The sequence below is a fragment of the Gracilinanus agilis genome, chromosome 3, assembly GCF_016433145.1.
Source record: "Gracilinanus agilis isolate LMUSP501 chromosome 3, AgileGrace, whole genome shotgun sequence".
In the NCBI taxonomy this organism is placed as follows: Eukaryota; Metazoa; Chordata; class Mammalia; order Didelphimorphia; family Didelphidae; genus Gracilinanus; species Gracilinanus agilis.
In genome coordinates, this window is record NC_058132.1 from 405019483 (window position 1) to 405027955 (window position 8473).

At 33.9% G+C, this 8473-nt stretch overlaps 1 pseudogene; it reads right to left on the reverse strand.

The window, feature by feature from the left end:
• Nucleotides 1–1117: 1117 nt before the first annotated feature.
• Nucleotides 1118–7915, reverse strand: LOC123241627 (annotated as a pseudogene).
• Between the last annotated feature and the right edge of the window lie 558 nt (nt 7916–8473).

Consider the following 8473-nt stretch of genomic DNA (forward strand, 5'->3'; position numbering starts at 1 on the left):
CCCTCTGTCACAACATTATAAGTCATATATATATATATGACTACTTCAAATCTCATCTGACCTGGCAGTGGAATAGCACCCTCTTTACATATAAATAAAATAATAAAGCATATAAATATCTAAATCTGGGGCCAACTTAAGGAAAAATAGACAATAAACAATAATTGTTTTAATCTTTGTATGCCTTTTAGACCAAAAGAAGATAAATGAGAAGGAAAAGAATAAAAAGAATTTTAGAAAAGTTACATATGTCTCTGGGGCCTACTGAAGAGGAATGTATAGAGCATATGTATTTCTCATTTGAGTATTGCTAGCACCTTTACAAAAATTGGCTGTGAATGATAACATTAAAAACTCATGCCAAGTACATAAATATATTAAATACCTCTTTTAATGACCAAAAAATAATAAAATAATAATTAATTAAAATAATTTGAAGAAAAAGTTTGGAATCCTAAAGAATATGTGAGTTAAAGAACAAATAATAATTTTATCCAAAAAATTATAAAATGATACAACATACCTGGTCTTGTATAATATAGTCAAAACAACCATTAGAGAAAAATGTATATTTGTAACACTTTTTATAAGAAAAATGAAGAGATCAATGAATTGGACAGGAAACTAAAAAAGCAAACAAAAGTAAAATTAAAAAGACACAACCAGAAAAACAATAAATAAAAAATTAACCTAAATGCAAATTTAAAATTCTGAAAATTATGAGGTCAGTAAAAATAAAAGCCAATGAACCATTGAATTAATAAATAAAACCAGTAGTTGGGTTTTTAAAAAAAGATTAATAAGATAGATAGACTATTATCTAATTTTATTTTAAAATAAAGGAAACAAATTACACAGATCAAAAAAGGAAAAGAAATCAGATCAGATAAAAATTAGATAAAAGGAATTATAAATAATTTTATTGAATTATATGCCAACAAAATTGATAATTCAAATAAATTAATACTTACAAAAGTCAAAATACTAACATTAAAAGAATGAAAAACAGAGCAGTTAAGCAACTTTATCTCAATATAATTTTTTTTCAATTTTATCACAGGAATTTTTATTAACAGATCACGATAGTCATGGTACAGATCTTTATTTCATTCTTCTATTAAACCTGGTTAGTTTGGTCTTCTCTGTTACCAGCATCTCCACCTTCCACAAAATTTGTAGTCTTTTTCTCCATTTTATCCTGTGGAAATGATAATTTGAAAGCCACAGTAAGTTGTTGGCAGCTTTGACGTACTTACCAACAATGTAGATCTCATAGATAGAGTCTTTCATGCAGTTAATTCCATTTTTAGCAAGAGATTTTGTAATAAGGGCATTATCAATCAAAGTAAATTTTTATTTCTTGATTTTGCCATAAGCACATTTGTAAATTAAGTCATACACAGATTTCAGGTTTGGGTAATCCCATGCAAATTTTGGTTTCACTATCTTCAACATGTTAATTGAAACATTGTTAAATTTAACAAAAGTGCCACTGATCGTTTGACAAAGACAAAGAAGCTTCAATACTTTATGGATCTTTGGGCTAACTACATCTATTGCTCTGATTCTGGTTACAAAAGCTAACAGGTGCAGCAGGTACATAGTATTTGCCAGCTTTGTGTTCCAGGCTAGCCAGTTGAATTTTGCTTTTGTATATATCTGTCTGTACTCCTTATGGTAGGCTTTAGCTTTTTCAAAGATAACTTTTCTCCATATCTTTTGGAGCTTTTTTTATTGCCATATTCTCCTTTAGGCATTTGGCCTTCCACTTTTTCAGGAGGGATTCTGGAACAGATGGTAACTTTTTCTTTTGTTCCCACCATGATTCCAGCTGGAAAAAGGGCAACAAAATATTTTAAAAGCTGAACTCCCAAAGAATGAATCAAAATTGATGTACAAATAAATTAAATAAAAAGCTTAGGAAATATTTAATATCATATTTTAAAATTTATTTCCAAAAATATGGAAAGAGGCATTAAAAAAATTATATAAAACAAAAAAATTTGATCCCAATAACTAAACAAGGGAGAAAGAAAACAGAGAAAGAAATTTTTCTAATAAAATTTCTAATTTCTAATAAAAATTGATACAAAAATAAATAAAATTTTTGCAAAGAGGATTTAGGAACATATTCAAAAGATGATTCACTATTAGCAAGTTGGATTTATGCCAGGATTTCAGGGCTGTTTCAATATTAGGAAAGCTATAAATATAAGTCCCCAGTAAAAAAAATAAAAATTGCTCGATTATTTCAATAAATGCAGACATTTATTAAAAATATAGTATTAATTTATGTTAAGAAATACAAGTTGGCATAAGAGTAAATGGTTTTTCCTTAATATGGTAAAAAAAAAAAAAGAATGAGCATTATCTGTAATGGAAAAAACATTAGAAGTCCTTCCAATAAGATCTGAGATAAAGTAAGTCAATGATTATCTATTACAGAATCCAGAAATGTTTCGACTATAATAATAAGGCAAAGAAAAAATAAATTGAAGGAATAATCAAAAGCAGAGAAGAAACAAAAATATTTCAGTTTATCAGTGATTTACTTAAAGAACCCCAGAGATACATGAACCTACATAAATTATCAGCCTTTTTGGATGCTAATGACAAAATGCACCAGAAGGAATTAGAAAAAGGAATCCTATTTAAAAATAACTACAGAATATATAACATATCTGTAAGCTCATTTACCAAGTCACACTAAAAACTAATAGGAATAGAACTGTAAAATAATCTGAATAAAAGTAAAGGAAAACAAATAATTGGAGAGATTAATTCCTCATGATTGAACCAACTTAATAAAATAAAAATATAACACTATCTAAATTAAGTACAGTTTTACTTCTATATCCATCATATGATTTTTTTAGTTTACTTGTAACTAGAGAAAATAATTTAAAAAATCAAGAAGCTCAAGGGAAATAATGAAAAATGTCAGAATTATGAGTATAACATTATCAGATCCCAAAATATACTACAAGACAGTGTACATCAAAAATTTTAGTGTTGAATAAAATATTAAAAAGTTGATCAATGGAACACATTAGGCAAATGAGAATTGATACATATCCATGCGATCTTTTTTCTTCCTTGTATATTGAGTACTGAAATGTTTGCATTTTGGTGATTGTTACATCAAAAAAAAATTTTAAGTACTAAAAAATAAATAAGGTTTGTGGCCCTTGACCAAAACAGGGGAATAAAAAGCCATTCTCTATTACTGGAACCATGAAATCCCAAACCATTAGAGAAATTATTAATTTTAAAGAAAGAAACAAAAGACAAGCTTAGTAATAATTTCAACTAACTTATCTTGAAATGAAGCAAAAAAAAAAAAAAAAAAACCTACACGCAGCTCCGTTTAAGTAAACACACAATTATTTAACAGTGCAGAAAGGAGAAAATCATTCATGAGTCAGATGATAGGGACAAAGGAAACAACCTTTAATCAGATACATATGTTTAAAGTTATCATAAAATTTCACTGAAGCACCTGGCTTATCATAGCCTATTCAAAACCAGTTGGCAGATAACCTGGAAAGCTTGTGATTTTTTTTTTCCTTTTCTTGCTGATTTTTATAGAACTGAAAACTTTCTCTTGGGATCACAAAGCAAATACAAGGCCAGCATAGTCAGCCCTGTCCATGTCAGGAGATAGAACTGCTGCCAACAGCCCATTCCCTGTAGTATAATGTCTTTTTCCCCACCATACACAGCTTTCAAAATATTTTTCAGTCCAAAAAACTAGCACACTGTGACAATTCTTGGATTAGTGGGATTGGATCTGTTTGGAATTGGATTTTTGAGATCAGATTTGCAAAAGAAATAGAACCCCTAAAAGGATAAAAAGGAACATCTAGAAAAGAAAAAGGAAATTCAATAAAAAAAGAAAAAGAAAATTTCTAGAACACATCTTAATTCATAGTCTTTTTGACAATTGATTTGTTTTTCATAACTCATCAATCAGAGCATTTTATTCCATTTTTATCTCTAAATTTGAGGGTCATTCAAAAAATCTTGCAGTTTTCCAAAGCAATTCAGTTTCTACTCTATCTCAATGCAATATCTCTCCAAGATCTTTGCTTCATAAAAAAAATATATATATATATATAAAACACATATATGAATCATGTATGTAAATACGAAGAGGAAAATATATATGTATGTATTTATACTACTTCACTAGTTAAATAACTTGCTTATCCCACTGTGAATTATTGACTGGACATTAAGCATTCTTCATCTTGTTTTTTCCTAGATGAAGAGTTAGGTCAAACTCTTTCAAATGGCTATAAATGCTAGATAGGAAGCTTTACAATGTTGATGATTTGATGTATTTAGCACTGCATTATCTGAAAAAAAAATGATTAAGAAGACTTCAATATTTATAAAGAATGCCCCTTTAACTTGGTCTCTGAAGTGAATCTTCTCTATGACAGTGGTAAAGAACTTTGTGTTCGTTTAATGACTTCAAGTTCTCTCTAAACTAAGGTTTATTTTTTAAATACTCTCTAGATTTACTTTCACAACTTGAATCCAAGCTAGAAGGTTGGGTCCTGAGGAATCAATGATGAATCAAGGATTCTATGGGATTTTCTTGTGAAAGATTACTCAGTTAATTGAAAAACATTTATTAAGTACTTCCTATGTGGCAGGCACTGTGCTAAGAGCTGGGGATACACAGAAAGGTAAGGCAATCCTTGCCTTCAAGGAGGTCACAATTTAATGGAAGAGACAACACACAAATACATTTTTATAAGTAAGGAATAATAACAGGAAATAATCAACTGAGGAAAAGCACTAGAATTAAGAGGAATAGGGAAGAACTTCCAGCAGAAAGTGGAATTTTAACTCAGACCTAAAGGAAGCCAGGAATGTGATGAAGAGGGAGAGCATGGGAGGACAGCTAGAGAAAATATCTGGGGCCAAAAGAAAAAATGTCTCATTCAAAGAGGGTACCATTGTCACTGAGTTGCAAAGTATATATGGGAAGGGAAGCAGGGGTGCGTGATGGTAGATAGAAGATTGGAACAGTTTGAGAGTCAGATTATGAAGGACTTTGAATACCAAATGGAAGATTTTCTTTTGATCCTGGAGGTTATGGGCAGCTGCTGGAGTTTAATGTGTAGTGAGGCAAAATGGTCAGACCTTGGCTTTAGGAAGATCACTTTGAGAGTTGGGTGGAGAATGAACTAGAGTAGGGAGAGACTTTTGGCAGGCAGACCAAGCAGTAGGCTATTGCAGTAATCCTGGGGTGAGATGATGCTGGCATGTCATGGGAGAAAAGGACGTATATGTAAGAGATATTTAAAAGTTATAATTAACAGGTCTTGGCAACAGATTGGATGGTAAGGGAGGGTGTGAGAGAAAGTAGATAGTTGAGATTATGAATCTGAGTGATTAAAAGGATGGTGGTAACCTTGACAGTGATAGGGAAATCTGAAAGGGAGAAGGGTTAGGAAGATAAGGAGATCGGTCTGGGACATTTTGAATTTAAAGTGTCTAAAAGGCAGTTGGAGGTTAGCAAAGGTTAGGGCTAGATAAATAGAGTCATCAACTTAGAGATGATCATTGAATCCTTGAACAGAGAATTGTTGAGATCCCCAAGTAATATTGAGGAAGAAAAGAGAGTCCATGCTAGTGTTATGGACAACTCACTGGGTTTTTTTTGGGGGGGGCGGGAGAATTGGGGTTTGGTTTTTTTTTCTTTTAGTAACTTCACTAGTATATGTAAGTTGGTAGAGAAATAGGTGCCCATGCCAGAAGAGGTACTATACATTCCAAAAGGATGGACTGGATCTATTCAATAAGAAACTTGTCTTTGTTATGCTGAGGGGAAGCCTTATCTGGGCAGAGGTCCAACCAAAGGAGGCAGGAGAAATAAATGAGAATCATCAAATCCAGCATCAAGAGGACACTGAGCAGAAAGGCTTTCTGTGATCCAGATATCAAAGAGAAAAGGTGATGAAGTAGGCCTGAGGGGCCAGGAGAAAAAGGAAGTACATGATCAGGTTGATGTACTTATTATCTCATAGAAAACAACAAATGTGACCTGTTTGAAGATCCAACAGAGGTGGCTAAGATGGAAGAGATAAATAGCTAGGATAACCAGGAGAGAGAAGTGTGATGAAAACCAAAGAGAAGAAAGTGTTAAGGAGAAGGGGGTGATGAGCAGTGTCAAAGTCTGCAGAGAGAACAAGAAGGATGAGGATTGAGAAAAGACCATTGGATTTGACTGTTAAGAAATCATTTATGACAGGAGATCATTTTATTATTATTTATCGTAATAATAATAATTATGACAATTTTGTTTAAAAGATGAAGTCAGAAGCCAGGATGCAGAGAGTTGAGCAGAAAGTGAGAGGAAAGGAAGTAGTAGTACTTTCATATCAAGTTTAGCCACAAAAGACAGAGATAAGGAACAATAATTAGCAGAAATGGATGAATCTGGTGAAGGTTTTTTGAGGATGAGGGAAATATGAGCATGTCTATAGGCAGTAGAGTAATAGCCAGTGGATAAAAAGAACAAAGGTAAATGAGATTGTAGATGACAAAGGGAGTAATCTGTAGAAGAAGATAGGAAAGAATGAGATCACAAGAGGACAAGAAGAAAGATTACCTCTTTGCAAGGACATCCTCTTCAGGTGAGACAGAAGTGAAGGAGCAAATAGAGACAAAAGTCATCTGGAGGATGAGGGATGAGGAGGAGGGGAGAAATTAGAATTCTAATGTCATTTAAAATGGTATTAATTTATTCAGTAGACTATGAGGCAAGGTGCTTTGCTAAGAGAGTGAGGAGAGAAGGCAATGGGAAATTGAAGGAGGGATGAAAAGGTTTGGAAAAGCTGCTGTCATAAGAGTGAGATAAGTGAGTTAATTAGGGAGAAGTACAATGATTGCCTTGTAGCAGTAAAGGCCCATTTGAGGTTATGTGACTTAAGCTTATAGTGGACTGAATAATATAGTTTCATAACTTTTCTCTAACTTTGTTTAGTAGCACATGTATAGGAGTGAAGGCAGTGAATGATAAGATTGGAAGGATTGAAGGAATGAAGCTTGGAAGGATTAGATATATGAAAGGAAAAGGGGGAAAGTGGTTCAAGAGAAAGGATAGTATAGAGCTGAACTGGTTTGATTAGGGGTCAAAATGGGAAAAGGAGAGTAGAGCTACTTACTTCTCAGTTGACAGCCTGAGAAAGAGAATGGAGGTCACTATGTCACCAAAAATCAGGGTTTGGGATTACAAGGCAGGAAAAGTGATAGGATGACAATAAATTATGATCAGATAAAGGTATTTCAAAGTTCATGAACACAGAAGTGGTACATTTGTGGGTGATGGGAAGATCAAGGATGTTACCATCTCTGTGTGACTAGATGAGGTGGAAAAGTGGGTCATGTGAAATTATTAATTTGACTTACTTCTGAAGGATTATGAAGCCTTCTAATGAAACAAAGACTTGAAACCAAAGCAACTCTACACTAGGAAAGGAATAAGAAAGAGCCAGAAAATGTTAGCCAAAATTTTATCCCAAAGCAATCCATTCACAAGTCTTTCTGAAGACCAAATCCTAGAAATCACTGCAACAAAGACCCTTCCCCTCCCCACACCCACAGACTGATACTGATTTGTCATAGATGTGGCTTCTGGGAGGCTGGAAACCTGACCTGGGCAATCTGGTGTATAACAATGCAGCTGTTGATGAGTAGGGGCAAACTTCCTCTACTAATATGGGTGCCATTTTGCCAGTTGGTGACAGGTTGTGGACCACTTGGGTTGGATGAGTCCTTCAACTGGCAAAAAGAGCCCAGTTGGGCAGGAATAGTTGTCTTAGGAATAGTTGTCTTGTCCTTAGAGGGATAATATGGTCATGTACCCAGAACAACATGAGATTACAATCTCAAAGTCCATATCGACAATTGGTATCTCCAACCTCTGTTGCTCTTGTAATAGTTTGTGTGGTGTGTGATTTCCCTTGTGGGTTCTGGTATGCCCCATAAACAACTGTCTGGTGTGAGAAGCATTGGAAAAATTCTTTCCTTGGTCCTGACTCCAAAGGGAGAGCCTTTGATTATCTTGACCTAGGCTTTCTAGGTTTCTGATCAAGTGAGTAATAGTAAGACCTATTACCACTGCCCAGGAATTAGTGTAGATGAAGATCTTCTCTACCTCACCCCTCAAGGCTTTTTCAAATTCTAACTATGCACCCTAGAGCTTAACCTACTTGAAAGACTTGCCATCATTCCTCTCCCTAGGACTACTTGTTACTGAATTAATGACTACTGAAGTCTAATTGTGCATGCCTTTCTTATAGTGGACAAAGCCTCTGATGAATTAGACAAAATGATGTTATTGAATAGTCAGGATAGTTGGGGGTCCATTGAGCCAGCAGAGGATGAGGAGGGGTTCCAGGGTCTGGATTTGAGGCCTCAGTCTTTGGCATAGTTACCACCTGTTTGTGTAGGGCAC